This window comes from Protopterus annectens, chromosome 1.part0 (assembly GCF_019279795.1).
Source record: "Protopterus annectens isolate FY-2018-M chromosome 1.part0, PAN1.0, whole genome shotgun sequence".
In the NCBI taxonomy this organism is placed as follows: domain Eukaryota; kingdom Metazoa; phylum Chordata; order Ceratodontiformes; family Protopteridae; genus Protopterus; species Protopterus annectens.
In genome coordinates, this window is record NC_056725.1 from 683,620,517 (window position 1) to 683,643,118 (window position 22,602).

The 22,602-nt window shown below is 40.2% G+C and overlaps 1 protein-coding gene across 2 annotated transcripts in view; it reads right to left on the minus strand.

The window, feature by feature from the left end:
* LOC122794052 (mitogen-activated protein kinase kinase kinase kinase 5-like) overlaps nucleotides 1–22,602 on the minus strand; it is a 1,947,254-nt gene that overhangs the window by 1,518,739 nt on the left and 405,913 nt on the right. The gene's annotated exons all lie outside the window — the stretch shown is intronic.

A 22,602-nucleotide genomic window follows, 5' to 3' on the forward strand; every position in this document is an offset into this window, starting at 1 on the left:
TTACAGCAGATCAAGAACAAGTTTTGAACAAAGGATTAAACTTCGTTCCAAGTTTCTTTTCTGATGAATATCAAACCTCGCTTGATGTTATTGATTTTTGCCGTAGACTTAATCTCAAATTGTTTTTCTCTGAACAGGATAGTTCTAATACTCAAAGATCTACTGACTTTATATTCCATAAATCTACTTTTCAACCCCCTATGAATAAAAATGTATCCATTTTTCAACAAGCGGTGTTAAAAGATTTACATTTTCCCCTTTTTGAAGCTTCTATTAGTAGTGATAATGTTACTGCTTTAGAAAGGGTGGCCTTATCAGAACTTAGAGCCAATCAGAATATAGCCATTCTTCAAGCTGACAAGGGTGGTGCAGTGGTCATTCTTAATATGGACTATTATGTTAATGAGGGTTTACGACAACTATCGGATGGACATTGTTACATGAAAATGGGGATAGATCCCACTAGTCAATTTAAGCAAGAGATTGATATATTTTTACAATCTGCACTGGAGGAAGGTATCATCACATCCAAAACTGTTCAACATTTACAAGTCAAAGATCCAGACAGACAAATCTTATATCTACTCCCTAAAATACACAAATCCATTACACACCCACCAGGAAGGCCAATTGTTTCTGGCTATGGCTCCCTTACCGAACCACTATCTGCATTTTTAACCCAATTTCTCAAACCTTTATTGCAGTGTGTGTGTGTGTGTGTGTGTGTGTGTGTGTGTGTGTGTGTGTGTGTGTGTGTGTGTGTGTGTGTGCGTGTCTGTGCACACATCTGCCCTTGTGGTGTATTATACTTGCATGATGCTAGAGCAGTAATGTACGAGCAGACAATAATACTGTGTACACCCACCATGCAGTCTGCAGGAACAAGAGAGTATGATCCTGGGTTGCATATACGGTGACAAGCTTTGCCAGATTTGGTTTGAATTAAAAAAATGTATGTGGAGACAAAGAATTTGCAAACACTTGTGTGATTATAGTGCTTTTTCAATGAAGTAGGTGGCAAAATCCTGCTGTCCTTGCATCTCTAAAATGAAAGCAGGACAACTTGAAAAATTCAGCCAAAGCTTTTTTCTACAATCTTCACAAAATTCATCTGTGTCCTCATAAAATCTGCATTTTTTTATTTTACAATGTAGAACTTCAGTTACGTTTTTGATTAAATTTATAGAAACCTTATTTGTTCAAGTTCTGATTATTTGTTAAGTTTATTTGCTTCAGATTATTTGTTAAGTTTTTCTGCATTGCCGCCTACTTTTGAGCATTTTCTGGCTTGTTAAACTTGATTTCTGTGTTATTTTCTGGCTTGTTAAACTTGATTTCTGTGTTGGTAACTGTATTTAGAACACAACCTAGAGCTGATTACTGAATCTCCTGCATGCACTTATTTTTAAAATCATTTTTTTCTTAAAACTTGCATTTTATCTGTCTCTGGCCTAGCACTCAAGTGTAGGGTCATTTACTGCACTGTTCTAACTTGTTGATACTTGTGAACCTCTGCTTTCCTTAAAAAAAACAAAAAAACAAAAAAATCTTGCTTTTTTCCCACTTTTCTGAGATTTAAAAAAGTTCAGTTACAGATTTGCTGTTCGGAACTGTTTGTAAGTTTCTTGGAGGCCATTGTTTGCTTGGGCTAAAGGGAAGTCTCTGTGTTCATCAGTGGCAGTGATAAACATTGAGCAGCCTGCCTGCCCCTGTGGGAGTGGTTACTGCCTTGAAACTCTAGTTTTATTGGCCATTTTGGGTCAATTCCAAACTCCTTGATCTCCCTCTCTTAAAACCCTCCTTTGCGCGGTTTTGCGCATAGCGCAACATCGGGCAGCGCCTAATTGGGTTTAAACTATTCCTGGCTCCACAAAGTCTGCTCTTCACTTTTTCCCTTAGAACTGCTCTATCTCTCAAATTAAACACCATATTCTCATTCTAAGGCCCCTCACTGGTCCAAATAAGTAATCTTACAAGTTAGCACTAATAAACCATAAGCACTACTTACTCTTATACTCTCTACGATTACCTTGTCCCCTATTGGTCCGTTTAATTCAGTTCCCTATATTACTCTAGCATGTCCAAAGGTCAGTCAATGGTTTCCTCTCCAGTTCAGCTGGTGAATCTGGGAATTTTGAGGCAATGTTACAACTGTCTCATGTACACAGACAACCCTCTCCTCCTCCAAACAGGTTCAAATATATGTGAGAGATGCAACCATATAGCCAAACTGGAGGCTGAGCTCTCTCATCTCAAAACTGGTGTAACCAGTCAGGAGGAGAAGGTAACCTCACACAACACAATTCTAGTATCACATAGTCCCACCACAACAGCGAACCAAACACATAAAAACACAAAAACATACTCGGAGGCTCTAAATAAAAATCTACCTAAGCAACAGAGACCTCCAAAGCAGACATCCAAGCAAACGCTACCCCAAAACAAAACACGTACAACACATAGCACACAAAGTCAGTGTGCCAAGCAGTCACAGCCCTTAAGGCTGAATAACACACCTGATACTCTTGTAATAGGTGACTCTATTGTCAGACACACTGACGTCCCGCTCACCAGGCTGAATAAAGAGAAGGTCACAGTGAGCTGCCTGTCGGGCGCTAGGATCCGCCACATAACGCAAGCACTCAGGTCACTCCAAAGCAAATACAAATATGACTCAGTCATTGTACATGCTGGCGTGAATGACCTGAGACGTACCTCCCTCGACTACATGAAAAGAGACATAGAGGAGCTCTCTGATCATGTAGCCCAGGCCAGTACAACCCTGACCTTGAGCAGCATCTTACCTTCACCTAGAATGATGCCACAGTATAAAGACAAAATGATCGATTCTAACAATTGGCTAAAATTTTGGTGTCATTCAAAGGGGGTCCAGTGTCTGTCAGCCTGGGATGACATGCTCGACAAGCCACGTTGCTTCACTAGGGATGGCTTGCACCTGTCACCCCTGGGCTTTCGGATATTGGCAAAGGCTCTTGCCACCCCCATAGGGCCTTTTTTAGGCAAGGCTCAAAAGTCAAACCCACCTCCATAGACAGCACAAGGAACAAGAAACTAAGGGTAATGCTGCTAAACGCCAGAAGTCTTAACCTCAAGATGCATGCACTCGAAGCTCTCCTCAGTATGGAGAACATCGATATCTGTGCAGTGACAGAAACCTGGTTCAAGGCTCCAGAGAGCACCCCAGCACTACCATGTTATACCTCATATCATGCTTTTTGGCCCCAAAACCCAGACCGAACCACAAAAGGAGGGGGAGTTTCCATATTTATCAAGGATATCCACACCTCCAGGTTAGTGGCATTGCACGAAGTTTCAGAAACCATCCATGTGCAACTGACAGTGGGCAAGACTGCTTTTCAGTTTTTAGCATCCTACAGACCACCCTCTCAAACTCAGGAATCCCACTCGGCTTTCCTGAAAACATTGGAGAACATGAAGATCTCTCCGAACACTATTATATTGGGCGACTTCAACTACCCAAACATAGACTGGGAGCATTACTCAAGTCCCAGCACCTTAGCCCAAAGGTTCCTGGAATTTATAAACTCAAATGCTATGGAACAACTAGTCACCACTCCCACAAGAGGGGAAAACATACTAGACCTGATCATTACCAACATGGGGACTCTATGCTCCATACCAGAAGTATATCCCTCATTGGTAAGATCAAACCATAAATTAATTTCACTGGATATCCACATCCCGACCCCACCCCTGCCCAGAAAACCACAGTGAAAAACTTCTCAAAAGCGAACTTCACACTTCTCAAAACCGAAGTGGAATCCTTCAAGGCCCCAGAGCCAGTGGAAACTATGGCCCAAACTGCAGAATCCTATATAAGCGCATTCTACGGACATCTCCAGGAATGCATGGATCATGCTATCCCAAACAAAATCAAGACCCAATCATCCAAAGGCAGGCGTCCAGTCTGGTGGACCCCAGCCATAAATAAGCTGTACAACAGAAGGAGGAAGCTACTACATGATAGAGCAAAATCCCTAAAAGGGAAGGCATCTCTGATCAGTACTAGCAAAAAATTACGATTACTCATAAAATCTTCCAAGGCCAGCTTCGAGAGAAAAATTGCACAGGACACTAAAGACAATCATAAGGCTTTTTTCAGTTATGTTAGGAACCTGGGATGCAACTCCCAGACTTGTTCTGAGTTGATTCTAAACGACAAAAATACACTGAACCCACAGATATCGCCAATATCCTGGCAGACAGGTTCAGTGCAAACTTCTCCACCCCCCCCCCCAAAAGAGCAAGTATCTATCCCGGCAGAGTGCAGCCTTCCAAACATCTCTGATGCTCAGGTGAAGACCGCCCTCTCCAAAGCAAAAAACACTGCTTCCATGGGACCAGATGGCGTCCCGGTTGCCCTACATGAACTCCAAGAAGAACTAATCCCTCAAGTAAAACTGCTGTACAATCTCAGCCTCACTACAGGATATGTGCCCAAAGAATGGCGTACAGCAACAGTGGTCCCACTCCACAAAGGTGGCACCTCTGCGGACCCTGGAAACTATCACCCCATAAGCCTGACTAGCCTAGTCTACAAGGCTATGGAGATCATCATCATGGAACTCATAAACAAAGACATTGGGGACCTACAGACACTAGATCCTACCCAATTTGGCTTCGTCAAGGGCAGATCCTGCCTTTTGAACCTGGTCGACTTCTTCGAAACAGTCACCAAGGCCATAGATGAAGGGAAGGTAGTCCACACAGCCTATCTGGACCTCGCAAAGGCATTTGACACAATACCCCACTCGAGCATCATAGATAAGCTCTCCAGCCTAAATATAAGCCCCTTTGTCACAAGATGGGTTGCAAACTGGCTCAAAGACAGAACCCACAGAGTCAGAGTTGCTGGGGCCATGTCAGACTCGAAACCGGTCACAAGTGGCATCCCACAAGGTTCTGTCCTGGGACCTCTCTTGTTCGGTATTTACCTTTCTGAGGTACAGGCCAATGTGGGAGGACTATGGCTCACCAAGTTCGCAGATGACTGCAAACTGGGCGCCATAATCGACTCTCCAGCTGACACAAACATCCTTCAAAAAGGTCTCACAGAGACGGATAACTGGTGCCAGAGCCATGGTCTAAAGCTAAATGCCAAAAAGTGTATAGTCATACCCTTTGGCAAAAACAATGTGCCCACAAATTACCACATAGGTGGTAACCCATTAAGTACAGAGAAAGTAATTAGGGATCTGGGGACCCAAGTTGATAGCAATCTCTCCTTTGACAACCACATTGCCAAAGTGGTTAGAAAGACCTTCTACATAGCCCACCTCATCATGAAAGGATTCACATCTAGATCAAGAGAGGTAATCGTGCCCCTTTATTCATCCCTCATCAGGCTCATCATAGAATACAATGCCCCCTTTGGGATGTACCTTACCCGACAGCTGCAGCAATTAGAAAGACCCCAAAAGTACCTCACCAGGAGGATCAAGGGACTCAAACAGATGCCATATGCTGATCAGTTAAAAAAACTCCAGCTCTACTCAGTTGCATACCGCCTACTTCGAGGCGATCTATGCCTGACATATAAAGCTATGTCCAACCCAGAATTAATGGACATGCTCCACCTCAGTAAATCTAAATCCCTTAGAGCCACGCGCTCGAGGGACTTGAACCTCAGCACAGAAATAAATAGAACATGCTGGAGGGACAGATTCATAACCCAGAGGCTCCCTTCACTCTGGAATAGAATTCCAATTCACGTTAGGCAGAGCACCCCACTGACTCTCTTCAAGAAGAATCTTAATGAGTGGATGGGGGATCGTAGGTTTGTCCCGGGGATTACTTCCGTGTCACTATTAGACAGAGGCACAGTAAACTAAACTTTAAAAAGGGCACAGTATACTCAAATCAAGGGGTGGCGTAAGCCAAACACAATCGAGCTAGGCTTATAAATGCCCCAGGGCAGATAGCCTAGTATGAACCTATGAACCTATGAACCTAAGTAAATCTACTGAAGGATAGTAACAATTAAATGAAATGTTACAGTATCTGGCAAGGAGGTATCTAGTAAATCAGATTTGAATTGTTTATTTTCGTACTGATTTCATCATTCTTACAAATGTGTTCGATATCTTGATCACAGGAATCCTGATTTAAAACAGAGAATTTTTTTTTACTATCAAACAGAATTAAACAATGGGTATAAGAAGAGGACATTAATATGTTTTCATTATTCTTCAAGTGAAAGTCACCACAAAGTATGTCTTTATATGGCAGAGGGGATTTTCCCTACTAGAAATGTTTCATCTTAAAAATATTGGCATTTAAATGTAACAACAGTATATGAGCTACTTGACCTCTGCAGGTGAAGCTACCTGTCTTTGAATGAGTACTATTTTGATAAAACTGGAAAAACTGCTCTGAAACTTTAAATCATTGTTTATGCCTCTTATTATCAATGCAAGTCTGAAAAATCAAGAACAGATTTATTTATTGTATAAATAAGTAAGTTTCTAATCTTGATTTTTGAATGTACCAATTCTGAAGCGACACAGCCTGATGGTTAAGTTTAACAATTTTGAGGATGCTCTGCTTTGGTCTACAGGGAATAGCTGATTTTCCACTAAAATAAAGTACTTCCTTTATTCTCAGGTTGTACAGCCTAGGAATATGTGTATGTTGATTTTGTAATCAGGTGTATAAAGTGGCATAGTCCCCCTCTAGGGAATACAGAGGAGATAAACCCACCCTGCAAAAACGATTGTGCTTCAGTATTTTAGTTTTTGAAATAAGCTGATGTGTTGCTACATGAGTAATGAAAAAGCCACACAGATTTAGAATCAGTGCATATTCCTTTTATGTGTGTATAAGAAGTTGTAACAAAATGTTAGTATATATAGTGATAAATATTTGAAACCAATTTCATAATAAAATATGCAACAATAGTTAACTATATCTGTCCATCTATCTATCCTGAGAGAGCCTATACTGTAGTTCTTTCACAAATTGAGTACTGATTAATGACAGTCGACTAACTAAAAAGGAAAGAGAGCTATAAAAGGTAACAATTCGATATTTTGAACTTGAAGTAATTTGGACTAGTTTGCACTGATTTATTTGTGCTTGATGCTTTTATTTTGTCTTGTAATGAATAGAACTTTCATCTGAACAACACTGTTATAAATAGTTTGATCAATGTTATAAAAGTGTTAAAAAATCATTGGTCATTTATTTAACTGGAATATGAATATGATCTAAGAGGTTTGACACAGCGATTTTATAGATGTTTTAGTGGCCTAACTGCATGGTCATAAAATAGAAAGAAATGCACACTTAAAATATTGCAATACAGGACAGGTTAGTTAGATTTAAAGAATGAATGTCCAAAGCACAAAAATAATAACACAATTGTAAAGTACAAACCAAGTACAATAAAATAACAAGGCATCATTTTCTCTGTATTTAAAGGGTTTTTAAATTAAATTTTACTTCTATATGTTTTACCTGGCTGAAGGAAGGAATAGTTGTGCAAAATCTTACCATAACCATAGATGTCCTTCTCTTCTATATGCTGCAGTATCCGGTTGACTCATATGTCCAGACGTTTTACCAAAGTTAAAATGCTACTGCAAAGGTATGTGAGATAGCTCAGATCTCTCAACGTATGTCAGCCATAAACAGACGTCAGGTATAAAGCGGACGTCAGCACGCACCTACCTCAGCACCAGCCTGAAGGGAGTGAGTATCAAGAAGTCATCAAGTATTGAGGGGAAGGCGGGGGGGACATACTGCAGCATATAGAAGAGAAGGGTATCTATGGTTATGGTAAGATTTTACACAGTTATGCTATGTTCTTTTATTCAAATGTTGCTGCATTCATAACATCAGGGAGAATGCCAAAGCTCATGCAACAGAAGGGTTGGGAGGAGGAACAGAGATATTTTCCACAAATCCATGCAGAATAGCCCTGACAAATCCTGGTCTGGAGCTAGAGATGGTATCCAATTTGTAGTGTTTGGTGAAGGTGTGAAGAGATGACCATGTAGCTGCTTTGAAAATGGAAGCTGTGTCCAGACCTTTAAAGAAGGGCCCAGAAGAAGACACAGCCCTAGTGGAGTGTGCCTTAACTGAACAAGGGAGATCTTTTCCATTCGGGGTGTAACACAAGGTAATGGTTTTAGAAATCCAGGAGGAAATATTTTGCTTGGAAACAAGATGCCCCAAGGCTCTTGGATGATAAGGAATAAACAGCCTATCCGACTTACGGTTGGGCTTGGGCTTGGCCAAGTAGTATCTGAGCTGTCTGTGCACATCCAAAGAGTGAAGGATCCTTTCACTAGAGAATTGTGGAGAAGAAAAGAAGGTAGGAAGATTGATGGCCTGATTTAGGGATAGCTCATTCACTACCTTGGACATGAAAGAAGGGTTGGTATGAAAGCATACCCTGTCCCAATGGAAAACTGTGATGGGGGAGGATGCCATGGGGGCTTGTAGTTCAGAGACCCTTCTAGCTGAGGTAATAGCTACCAGAAGAACAGTTCTCCATGTGTAGTGCTGAGTCCTTAGCTGGCTCAAAAGGAGCTAAAGTAAGCTTTTCTAACACATATTTGAGATTACAAGGGGGGAGGGACTGGCTTCCTTAGTGGTCTGATGTGTAGAACTCTTTTCAGAAATAGCTTGACTTCCGACCTGGACGCCAAGGGAGGAGTCAAAGGTAAACATGCTGAGATGGCAGATAAATGTGCTTTGATGGAAGAATATGACAAGCCAGTTTTCACCAGTTAAAATAGGTAAGACAGGACCACTGGCGATTCCACAGACAGCAGTTGCAAACTATGTTTTAGACACCAGACAGAAAACCTCTTCCATTTGGATATATAGGATTTTCTGGTAGTGGGTTTTCTGGCCTCCTGCAGAACCTGTAGCACATCCTCAGTATAAAGGTGCCTAAAGGGAATCAAAGCCCTATCACCCACAGGGTTAGGTTCAGGGTGGATATTTGAGGGTGTATGAGAGTTCCCTTGTCCTGTGTGAGTAGGTCCATCCTGAAGGGTAACTTGTGGTGATTGCCCTTGGCTAGATGATAGAGAAGGGGGAACCAATGCTGTCTTGGCCAAAAGGGAGTCACCAGCAAGATATTTGGTTGTTCTTTCTGAATCTTCAGTAAAACTTTCTGAAGAAGAGGGAAGAGGGAATGCATACACAAACATCCCCTTCCAAGGAAAGAAAAGAATGTCGACCTTCCATGCCCCAGGGATGTGTACCCTGGTGCAGTATGTGGGAAGCTGTCTGTTCATGGGGAGGCAAACAGGTCTACCTGAGGAGTACCCCATTGATGGACCAGGTCCAGGAACACATCCCTGTTTAACATCCATTCGAGGGATTGAGTCATGGACCTGCTTTGTGAGTCTGCCATCACATTTTGAGCTGAAGGGATGTATATAGCTAGCAGAGAAACCTGGTTCTGTTGATCAATCTCCCATACATACAGAACCAATCTGCAAAGGATGTATGACTTTGTCCCTCCTTGCTTGTTGATGTACCAGAGGACTGTGGTGTTGTCTGTGAACCATCTCAGCACTCCTGGTAGGATTCTGGGCTTGAAGATGTGTAGGGCAAAAATCAAGGCCCTCATTTCTTTGATGTTGACATCCTCCCTCAACTGGGGAGGGGTATAAAAATTTGTCACCCTCCATTTCCCTAAGGTTGGACCCCAGCCCATGTCTGACACATCCATGTACAGATCCTGGTTGGGGGGGGAAGAGGTTAAGGAGGCTCAGAGTTTTTGAAATCTGTGAAATCCACCATTTTATTTCTTTTGTTAAACAGGGTAAGAGGAGGAGTACAAACTGTAGAGGATGAAGGTGTTGTTTCCAGACTGTCCTTAGTAACCACTGAAATTTCCTCATGTGTAGCCTTGCCAAGGATACCATGGGGATGGTGGAAGCCATGAATCCCAGGAGTCACAGGAACTCTCTGTCAGACAGAGACTGTAGTGGAATTAGTCCATGAAAATAAGTGTGAGAGACAGAATGTTTTCTGGGGGCAGGCAGGCCATCATTTGGACCGTGAGTATTCTGCAGCCCAGGAAGACATGGTCTTGGGAGTGGGTCAGAGAAGATTTCTGAAGGTTTAGGGCAAACCCCAGACTCCTCAGCAGGGACATGGTGTAGTCAACCTGCTTTTATACCAACCTTGGGGATGAAACCTGGATAGGGAGATAGTCCAAGTAAGGGAATATCTGAATATCCCCCATTTTGCAGAAGGCTATGACTGGGGCCAGACATTTTGTGAATACTCTGGGGGCCATAGAGAGACTAAATGGCAAAGCCCAGAACTGAAAGTGTAAAGAATCCATGGAATTTCCTGAAGTGTGGGTGGATTGGAATGTGCAAGTAGGCATCCTTTATGTCCAATGAAACCATGTAAGTCTGATGGAGGATCAGGGAAAGGAGTGTAGGAAGAGTTAGCATGTGAAAAGAAGGGGGCTTGAGAAATGTGCTTTGGTGGGATAAGTCTAAGATAGGCCTCCAGGGACCTTCTTTCCTGAGGACTAGAAATATTCTGGAGTAGAATCCTTTTCCCCTTTTGATTTGGAGGCACCTCTTGGATGGTACCCTGGGATTGCAGGGAATGCAGGACTGGGGGAAAGGAAGCAATTTGGTCTGGGGGGGGTTGTGCGATTCCTCTGAAGCATGGCCTGGATTCCCAAACCACCATTTGATAACCTTGTTTGATGATGGTAGGGACCCAAGAGTCCTGTATAATCTGTTTCCAAGCTGGGAGGGACAGGGATAAGTGAAGAGAGAGAGGCGTTGATGGGTTTAGGGCCTGGTAGTCACAGACTACCAGGTTTGGCCTAAAAGGACTGCTTTTGTGTAGGTGTTGAAGGGGGAGATCTAGAGGAGGCCTGCTTTCTGGTATCCTTTTTCTTTTGAGAGAGAGGTGCTTAGAAGGTTTTCTCACAAAGGTTGTCCTGGCTGGGTAATTCATCTGGATACAGGGAACAGGAGACATGAAATTGTGCCTAAGGTCTTGTAGTTCTTTCCCCTTTTCCTGAAGGGCCTTAAAGAGCTCAGCAGCTGCAGAGCCAAATAAGGCTTTGTTGTCTAAGGGTGCATACATTAGTTTGGCTTTAACACCATCAGGCAAAGGCTGCAGCCTGAGCCATGAATACCTCCTTAAGACTGACCCTGATGCTGTTGCCCTGGCAGAGGCCTCCACGGCATTGTAACTGAATTTTATGGAGTGTCTAGATACCTGGCTGCAGGACTTAAGAATGCTAGATATTTTGGCCTTGTTAGGGGAATCTGGTAATTCTGCAAATTGTTTAATAGCATCTGCCAGAACAGCCAATGAATACTTGGCCATATGGGTTTGATAGTTTATGGCTTTTGACAGCCAAAGTGGCAGATCTATAAACTTTTTTGGCCAATCTCTCCATAATTCTGCTTTCCTTATCAGAGGGGAGCAAGGAAGTGGAGAGTAGCAATTTAGACATTTTATCTGCTACAGAACTGGTGGATGGGTGAGCTGATGGGGCCTTAAAGAGGAACTTGGCATCCTCGGGCACTTTGTAGAATCTATCAGGGCATTTAGGTTGGGAGTCTGGGGACTTGAAAGCAGCCAGAAATGCATCCAAAAGGACAGCCAGGACAGGGGGGATAGCAGAGGGGTTATGGGACTCCATTTGCAAGAGGTCATAATACCTCTTTTGTGTCTCAGAAACTTGACTATATTCCCATTTCAAAAAATCTTTCATTTGCACAATGGTCTTCCCAAATGTGATGTCTTTTCCTAGGAGAATCTGTTCCATTCAACTCCTCCTCTGGGGAAGCATACCCCAGAGGAGAAGCAATCTGTGAGAAGCAGGTAGAGACTCAACCCCAGAGGAATCTTCATCCTCAGAGCAAAGATCTTCCAGAGGCCTTTTCCCAGGAGTGTTGGGGGGAAAGGCCTGGACAGGAGCTGGTGTCTGACATAAGGCCATAAAAGCATTGAAGAGGCCTTGAGTAAAGGCCTGCCAGTAAGGGGCTTGGTCGGAGGGTAGAACTTGTTAGCCCGAAGAAATATGCTTAGTTATTTGTATTTTCTTCCTTGGGGCCTCAAATATATGGTGGAGAGTAGGAGGGCCTGACGTCGGGTTACATTTAATGACATCTGAGAGAACGTCTTCCTGAACCACTATTTGAGTAACCCCACATGGGCCTTCTGAAATGATAAGCTGTGTATCCCCCCCAGCAGCCGGGTCAGACACCTGTGAGTCCTTCTGGGATGTGCTAACATTCTCCTTAATGGCTTACCCCAAGGTACCCATCAAATGAGGTTCGGTGGTTTCCAATGTGGCCTCCGGGCCTTCATCAACCTCAGGGGGAACGAGCGGAATAGAGGGAGCAGCCACAGGAGTAGACCAAGGTTTCCTGTCCTTTATGGTTTGCGGCTCTTCCAAAAGTCCTGACATTGGATCCATATCCCATGCAAGGCGATTTAGATGTTGATTATCTAAGTACAATCTAAGAGAAGCAAGACAGCTCCTAAGAGTTTTAGGGACAAAGGCCTTACAAATCTCACACATTGTATGGTCATGTTCTGGGCCTAGGCAGAATAAACAGAGCACAGGTGAGTCTTTATGTGGAATCTGCCTTCCACACTGACAATTGCCCTTCCTACCTGACATTAACTCACAAGAAAAACACAGTAGCAAAATAGGTAACAAAAAAACCCTACGGGGTTAAATGAACACAGGTGTAGTACAAGGCAACTTCCCAAGTGAGCGAAGACCAGAGCTGGCAGTCAAACAGGCGGCAGAAAAGTTCTGAGGTAGATGCGTGCAGACATCCGCTTCATACCCGATGTCTGTTTATGGCTGATGTACACTGAGAGATGCGGGCCATCGCACCTACCTTCACAGTAGCATTTTAACTTTGGTAAAACAGCTGGACGTATGAGTTAACCAGAGTTGGGCTCCCTCATGTTATGGATACTATAGCATATGAATAGAAGGACAACAGCAATTCAATAGTTTACCCCAGATTCATAAATTCTTTGTACTCCACATGCCAGTCAAAAGATGAACAAACCAGTGGCTGAGTCAAATGTTAGTATGTATTAACATGCAGACTAGGGTTATAGGCCTGAAGCTGCATTCTTTGCAGACAGAGTAAGCAAAGGTGACTGGCAGTTTGGCTACAGCTGTCATGCAATTGTCTTAAAAATAAAAACATTTCTTGCCATTTCAGAAGTGGCTTTCAATGATAAGGATAAAGCACTCACATTTTACTTGGATGAAATACAGATCTTGCACAGAGATATGAAGAAGGTAAAAAGAGAGTAATCATAAACTAGAGAAAAATAGAAATCACAGAGAGCTGGCTCATTGACCTTGAAGACAAGAGTACAGCATAACAATCTGTGGTATATTGGCTTCCCAGTAAAAGGAGAACAGAGAAGCTGCAGTTTATGAATATTCATTTGTGACAATGGACTGGTATACCTGAGGTGGAGTTAGTCACTGAACATATGCACACAATACTTCTTCCCCTGGCTTGTGGTAATAGAGGTCAGCCTACAAGTATTATAGTCAAATTTCAGACTAGTTAAAAGGAATTGTGATCTCTGTAATGTAGCAAACAGATGAGAGGCTTATGTTTAAGGACAAGACAATTTTCTGCAATATGGAATTTTCTACAACAGCAAGATAGAAACTTAATGATTTTCCTGCTGTGAATTCTGTGTCGAATGCATCAGTTACATTTTAAGTTACTATATCCTGCTTTCCTTAAGAGCAGGTTTCTGGTAGCTGCAAAAGCTTTAAAACAATAATGTATTAGTCTAGTATGTCTGTGTGCAGATTGTATAGTATGGGTATGTTGTCTGGAACAGCATTTCAGAAAGCAGACCAGGGGAGGTTTAAAGAACCATATACATTATTTACATGTTAAATGACTGCAAAATAGAAGGCTACATTTAGTGCAACATTGGAGGGAATGCAGAGGTAGTTCCAAAGTTTGCAGAGCATGGTTTTGAATGACTGAGGTTCTACCTTAAATCTTTGCTATATGAAGGTGAACAATGTTTTACAAACTAGCCCAGAAAGTATGCTGAATTTAGGGGGAGGGGGTTAAACGATTGCTAAAGTAAGCTTTGGTTGGAGAGTATTTCGTTTTTTTGATAAGTTTTCCCCTTATTCTCCCCATCCATCCTTCCTTGTCCTTATCTATTCTATTCCTTTTTGCCTAATTTCTTAGGAAGAAGTAATGATTTTGAGCATGTTTATGGAACAAACGTATTCAAACTGCTTACCAAGAGATACGTAGATCCAGTGTGCTGGACATATAATTTAATTTTATTTTGACGGGATCATGTTTCTAATTACTGGGGGAAAGGTAGCCGAGTCATTTGATTACATTTTTCACACACACACACACACACACACACACACACACACACACACACACACACACACACACACACACATACCCCTCTGATTCAGCTAATGAAGCTGCTTTGTTTATAGAGATGCATGTTAATTTTAGTGGACATCCTTTTGTCAGTTGTTTTGTAGTGAGTGAGGTCATTAATCAGGTGGACATTCGTAAGCAGCCATTCAGCACATAAGTGTACCTATGCTTCGTGCTTTTAGAGCTCACTTTACCTAGGGTGGCTAAAGATGAATTAGCCAATAAAGTTTTTGTTGTTGATGTTGTTTATATTGATGTGTTTTTTTTTTCAACTTTGTATACAGTTGTTGGCTGATCTATATTGGGTGTTGCAGCTTGTACTGATTATTATTTTTTTTGCATGTTTTGTTGTATAGATTTTTATGCTTTTGTTTAGATGTTTATGCTTGAAATGCATGTGCAGTGACTGCTACACAAAAAGAGGAAACAGAAATCAAGTTCTATTTAGTTTCGAAAAGTTTACTCTTCAGAATAGAAAAGTTTACTCTTCAGAACTGTAACATAGCTGGTAAAGGGGCATTAAGCGAAGTTTAGTGTTAAAAGAATCTCTAACACTCTCTCTGACCTACAAACCCTTACTCAAAACTCATTTAACTCAATAGAAATCTGGCTCTTCAACAATCAATTTATACTTAATCCCAAACAGACCAAACTACTCTCCAAGAAGTTGCTGGCTCTCCAACAATCAGCTTATACTTAATCCCAAACAGACCAAGCTACTTCTATTCTGATCAAAATCTTTCACCCCCTCTAAACCCACCTTCACTGTAAGTTCACTCAACAACACTATTATCAATGTAGAAACTCACACCAAACTGCTTGGGGCTATCATAGATGACCAACACAAATTCAACCTACATGTCCACAATTGCATTAAGAAAAATCACCAAAAACCTGAACTACTCTATAGAAATAAAAAAAATCCTTACAAAGGAGTCCCAAATTACACTTGCCCAAGCCTCCTCTATGGGTCCCAAATCTTAGTTAATATCCAGTCCTCTTTACTCACCAAGCTGGAAACCACCTACAACAAAATCACCAGGTTTGCAGCTAACATTACCCACTAACTCTCATCACTGTCAGTCCCTCAGTATATAAAACCAGATAGAGTTCCCTAAACAACTTCTTCTTTCACAACTACTTGTCATTCACTCCATTCACAATAAACCTCCTTCTGCCCCACCATTTCGTCTATTATCTGTTGATATACTGCAGCCAAAAACCTTAGGAGTGCTGACCAAAACCTCTTAGATATATTTAAGGCCAAAAAATATATTGGCCAACATCTATACAGCTACTCCCAGCCCTATCCTCTTACCTGCTTCCTCTAGTCATCAGTGAAATAAGTAATACAGTAGCTTTCAAAAAGCGCTCTGTAAAAACCCTCCATGAATTTCTCCCTTTCAACTACACCTGCTATCACTCTATCTCCGTCCTAACAACCTTTCATACCAACTCCTCTTCATTCTCCAGTAATGAAACTTTCTAAGTATTAACGACTTTCAAATGTATCTAACTACTATATCTTAGAACCAGTCTGAATTTCTCTCAATACATGCTCTGCGTACTTAGCCAAATTTTCTGTTTTCCTTCTAGTTTTTTTTTTTCATTCAACAATGTTGCAAATTATTTTCATGTAAGAATAATCCTCTAAAAAGTCATGCACTGTACTTTAAACATCATATGTCTTTATATATGTTGTCTACTACACTTAATACAATGTATTTTTATTTTATGGTAATGTGGAGCTTTTCTTCCTGGGCCTCCACTGAAAAAGAGCTCTTGCTCAGTTGGACTTTCCCCAGTCAACAAGTGTAAAATAAATAAAAAAATAAAATAAATGGATTAACCATCCTGGTTAAGAGATCTTGAATGTTTTCTTTCCTAATGGTTCTAAATATAAAGCAAATAACAAAGGGGGAAGAGAAACATCCATGCCTCATTCCTCTGTTCAAGCACAGCTTGTCAGAGGCAGACACCCCCACCATCATTTTTAACTCTGACCCTTCATATATCTCCCTTAATAACCATACGGTTGTACCAATGAACACAAATACTGCCACTGCTCTACTGAAAAAATCTCATCTGATTCTATCAAATGCTTTCTCTGCATCAAGACCCACCAACAATAGTTTTTGTTATACTCCACTTTCCTCTAGATCATCATTGTTCTAGTTGTTGTTTGTCTTTAGGCTTTTTCCTGGTAAGGGGTCGCCACAGAGGAACTCTGGTCCACTAATGATTGGCAGTAGATTTTTTTTTACAAAACGCCGAGGTGCCAGCTCCACACCCAACCTTCAACAAAGGCATGCCCATTTATGCACGCATGTCTTTTGAACGCTACCCAACTGCGGGGAGGACATGCAGACTCCACACAGAAGGCACTCCCAAGCCAAACCGAGAATCGAACGGGAGAACCTCTTGCTGTGAGGTAACAACGCTACCGCCATACCACCGCGGCATATCATCATTGTTCTAGTAATATTGTCAAATGTTTGTCTGCCCAACACAAAACCACACTGATCCATATATATCACTTTTGACAACACCTTTACCATTCTCTTAGCTAGTATAGACATAAGCACTTCATAATCATAGTTTAAAATTGAATCGGGTCTGTTTGAGGCTGGGTTTAAAGGATCTTTACTCTCGAGTTATACAGCCACCACAGCTTTTTTCCAAAATGCTGGTACTCCCCCCTTAAAATATTGTTGACCCAAATCTTCCAGATGTTTACCACTTTCTTCCCTCCTCACTTCCAGACTTCCACAGGAATACCATCTGTTCCTGGAGACTTCCCTCATGACTGATTATACATCAACATTTTTAGCTCGTTCCTTCCTGCCTTAGCTGTTAATCTTTGAGCCTTATCTTTCTCTAACCTTGTCATAAATACTTCCATTTGTGGCTTTTCCTGGTTTCTCCATTTCTCTGCTTTATACAAATTTTCATAGAATTTCCAAAATATCTCTAATACCTCTTATAGGATGATGAAAATAATAAAGGAATTGTTGTTTTTAGTTTGTTTTCTTTTCTACCACTGTATGTGCACAAATGTCACTTTTAAAAATTATGTTTAATAATGATGTTTAAAAAGAGAGATTTTGGGTATTCTCCCCTATTAAGCATTTTCCCATGGAAATTTTGTCTTCAGAAAACTCACTTGACATGGGATAAACATGACAAATTACCCAAGCCTGGGCTCAATGTAGTTATGTTTCTGCATAAGAAGGAATGCATATGAGAGGAGTGCTCATGTTATTTAGTGGAGATGAATGGCAGTTAAATTTAAGTAAGCCCTTTATTTTGGACCATAGATTCTATCAGTTCTATCTGTTCGAGAACTAAAAGTCAGGCTTAGTAATATTTTGGCTTTCCATGAAGGGTTTATAGTGTTTTTGATACATGGAATCTAATTATTGTGCTGGTGATGTTTGTGGTGGTCCCAGAACTGTTAGACCTTATAATATTGGCAAACCAATTATTTTTGTTATAGAGTGATGGGACTATCCAATTTGGTGAAAAGTAAGAGGGGGTAGAAAGGTGCAGATGCACATTTTATCCCATGTTTAATAATATATACTGTCAAATAGATAAGGCAATTATCTCTATCAAGCACTTGAATATGGTGTAAAATCTGACTAGCTCCCTGATCTATGTTTCAGATCATACCCCCAGGTTTTGATTTTAGAACTGAATCTCCATCCCACTACAGAAAATGTGGCATCATGATACTATTTTCAGTGAGATCCAGGAATTTCAAATGTGACTTTTAGACAACTGGAGGTTATGAAAGCACATAAAGCAGTTTATTTATTTATTTGACATTTGTTGACCGGAAGAGTCAGGCTGGGAAAAAGCACTTTTTTGGCAGAGGCCTGGGGAGAAAAGCTCCACATTACATCAATACAAGAAAATTAACATGAAAAAGTAATGTACATTAGGAAACCTCACATTACAACAATACAAGAAAAAATTAAGTAGCATTAAATTAATTTGGAAGAAAAAGATCTTATTAAGAATTATATAGATACTGTGGTTACCATACCTTCAGGATACAATTGTGGATGGTATAATGGGCATTGATAAAATAATTGATGAAATCTAGTTGGAAATTCAGAAAAAATAGAGAAGATGGAGTTTAAAAAATCAAGTTGATAACTTAAGCATTTTAAAAACATATTTGCATTCAAAGAGCTTTAGTTTTGAAATTCCACCAAATGAAGGGGAGAGGCTGATACGGAAATTGAGGGATGGCAAACATTTTAAATGTATTTAAGGAATTCTATCATAACTTAAATACACCCGAGGCCTGGCATGTCTATGTGGGAAGGATAGCATAACATTCTCAGACAATCCTTATTTGTCCAGTTGACTAAAGCCGAAAAACACAATCTGATGCACTCTATTGCATTAGAAGAATTGATTTTTTTTTTTTGATTGGGGAAATCTCCTTACTCTGACTATTTTCTGAAAGAAATTATTAAAAGAAGGTAGATCCCATTCTGGAAGATATTTTGTCCATTTACAATGTGGTCTTAGTCACAAATTTAATTTGGTTGATTTGGAAGGCTATTTTATGTATTTTTTTGTAAGAAGCAGGAAAGATCCAATACTGCCAGCTACATATAGGCTAATTTCAATCCTTAATTTTAATTGTGTTTTATGTATTTATTAGCTAATAGACTAAAACCTTTATTGCAAGACCTTATTCATCAATGTGAATTTATCCAGGGCTGTCAAACACTTGATAAAACTATTAAAGTGTTGTCACTGTTGCAACTTGCAGAACATGAAAGAGGACCATTGTTACTGCTGTTGCCTTTAGATGCTCAAATGGCATTTGACCAAGTGGACTGGGAATTCTATTCCTGGTCTTGCAGAGGTTGGTGTTTCTGCACAGCATTCTTCGTCTGTTATGAACAATGGATGTGGGTTCAACATCTAGAATTAAGGTGAATAGATGCAAAGAAGAAATTCTAGCTGAAACATGCTACGCATCAGTAGTACGCTATGTTTCACCTCCTCTTTGCTATCTATACAGAGTCCTTGGCTGAAAAGATTTATAAAGCAGAATCAGAAGGCTATATGTGATAGTGATATAAAGTTAAATTGTCCTTTTTTACTGATGACTTACTGATGTAGTGAACAGATCCACAGAGAGAGAGAAGACAGAGACACAGAGAGAGAAAGAGACTTGCCAAAACTCTCAGAAAGTATTTTGCTTATAACATTAATGCAAGTAACATTTAAGACATTGGTTTAAATTTTAAGTCTTCCCCACAATTATGAGAACCATACCCTTTTTTGAGGAAAAACAGTTTATCGACTATTTAGGGAATAAAGTGGCCTCCATATTAGAGGTAACAGTGGATACATCTTACAAACAGATGACTGATGTGGTTAAAAGCATCCTAGCCAGGTGTACACTTTTGGTGCTAAAGTTCGTCAAATAACTCAAAGAACTCAGGCAATTGAAATCTTCTTCTTTGTAATTTATCCATGTTTTCTAGGCTATTGTGGCAAATCCCCAGGTGATTTTGTGTTTTGATTACAATCACTTTTTTTTCTAATTTAGAATGGTAAGTGCAGGGTGTCTTTTGATAAGTTAAACCTACATCTATAGTCAAGAGATCTTTTGTCAAAGTCGCATCTCCTCTATATTTGGTCATGACTAGATTATAATGTAGCTTAGAAAATACTGTTGTGGCTGGAATAGAGATTCAGCAGGGTGCACCTTTCCCTGCTGGAAAATATAAGCAAATGGATCCCCTGGTTACACCACAGGTAAGATAGCATCTAGGTAAGAGGAGACACTATTGGGAATTATGAAAGACAGAATATATGGGGGTCTAGAATAATAATTGCAACCTACAGATTAGAAATGCAATTGTTTTTCAATTTTTTTAATTTGGGAAGTGGAGGATTTGCCACCAAAAATTCTCATTTTTATAGTTTGTACTCTGCTTTGTTTTGAAAATGTGAACAAAAGTAAACAACTTCTTTGTACTGGATTATGCTGAAATATTTTTGATTTACAGGTTTGTGTAACTGCATGTTTTTAATGTCTGGATGGCAATAAAGCTGATAAAAAGTCATACCCTTTCTTGCCTACCACAATCACTCTATCTATAGCCTTCCTTACAACTCTGCTCAATTGAGCAGCACTATGTAAGGGGGAGACATAGTAGTGTGCCTCTTAGCAACAAAGCATCAGCTGGAGCTACAGAGAAGAGAGTTTTCAAACCACATGATTTGAGATACAACTCTCCATCTAGTGCTTTTCAAACAGAAACTATGGGAAGAACATACCAAAACAGAAGTACTAGCTTCTCAAACATGAACTACAGAGAAGGAGAACTATTCAAGCAGTTTGTATATGTTTGTGGGGTATTGTACATATGGCCAAGGTGAGTTTGCTCCAGTTAAGGGCAGAGGTGTGATTGTATACATTTTGACCCGTAGATCATTTAGGTTTGTATATATCTGCAAGTAGTTGATTGGAGCTCCTGAGGTTTCTAGTAGGTGTATGGAGAGAAATGAGTGAGGAGATGTATGGCAGGAGGAGGGCTTATTAAGGATGTTGTGAATGACAAGCAGTTGTGTGGACAGAAGTTGTTGTGGGAATTCTAACCAATTTAGAGCCTTGAGGGTAGTGATAAGAGAGATAGGTTTGGTTTGTTACAAACTGGGCAATTTTGTTGTAGGGGATTTCATGTTTTCCTAGTAGGCCTGTTTGCTAGTTGGCAAGGATTTGTGAGCTATAGAGAAGACTGGGTAAGGGGTAAGTATGAGCAAGGGCAGTATAAGAGTCTTTAGTAAGGATTTTTTTATTTCTTTTGAGTAGGCCTAGTTTTTGATGTTTTTTTATACAGTGTTAAACATGTAGGTCAAATTTTAGTTGTTCATCTATTAGGGCTTCAAGAAGTTTGATGTGGGTTTTGACATTGAAAATCCTGGAACCTTCTTCCTAATGAACTTTCCTCTCTTCCCTCTATATCACTCTTTAAAACCAAATTGAAACTTTTCCTCAGAACACACTGGTTGTGCCCCTATACTAAACCTGACTGATCAACTAGCTCTTCTTACTTGGTTTAACCTACCCTCCTCTTCTCAGTAATCAAGTTCCTTTTCTTAATAACAACTTACCTTGTCCTTCTATACTATTACTTACATCTTCAGAATCTCATTAAGGAGACTACTTTTACTAATATATTGTATAATTTCAGCTCCTACTTTTTCTTTATGACTACTTGTATACTGATATGTTGTATAATTCTGCTGCCAACTACATTTTGTATTGTACTAATTGTATCTGTATATTTTGCACTATGTTATGAACGAATGACCTCTTTGATTATTCTCTGTACTGCACCTGCAATGTTCATTGTGTACATTAATTTTTGTATATGTGATTTTGTTTGTTTCCTCGGAGCTTACCGCCCCGGGTCTCTACTGAAAATGGACATATATCCAGTTAGACTAGCCCGGTCAACAAATGTAAAATAAATAATAAAAATAAAAAATAAATTGATAGGAGTGTTGTTAAGTGAAGTTATGGTGAAATTGGGTTTGTGGTGGTTGAGTGATTTTGGGAGAAATAGTAGGAGTTTTTTTTTTTTTTGGAATTCAGAATTAGTTGATTATTGGTAAGCCATTTTTCTACAGAGGTGAAGGAGTTTTGGGTGAGAGTGTGCAGGTCAGAAAAGGTATTGGAGGTAGAGATAATGGGACCTCAATGGTAACTGATATATTATTGGAGAGTGTTCCCCCAGTCCTAATTTGATGGGTTCTATCTAGTGGTTACACAAGAAATAACATTTGATTATTATTGTTTGTGACATCTAAATGTGGAATGGTATCAAATACCTTGGTGAGGGCAATGTTTTTACTGTGTATACCAACCTCCCTTCAGTGAAAGTCTCAATGACTTTTCCAAAGAAGTTCATTGGTTAAATAGTCAGGATTTACCCCTCACAAACTCAAACCTGTTTGGTTTCATGGATTTTAATCCATCAATAACTTTGTTTATGAGGTCTATAATGATGCATTCCATTATCTTGTGGACAAGGCCAGTGATGTTTATCAGTCTATAGTTGCCAAGAACAGTGAAGAGGACACACTTATGAAGAGGGACAGCAACCACTGT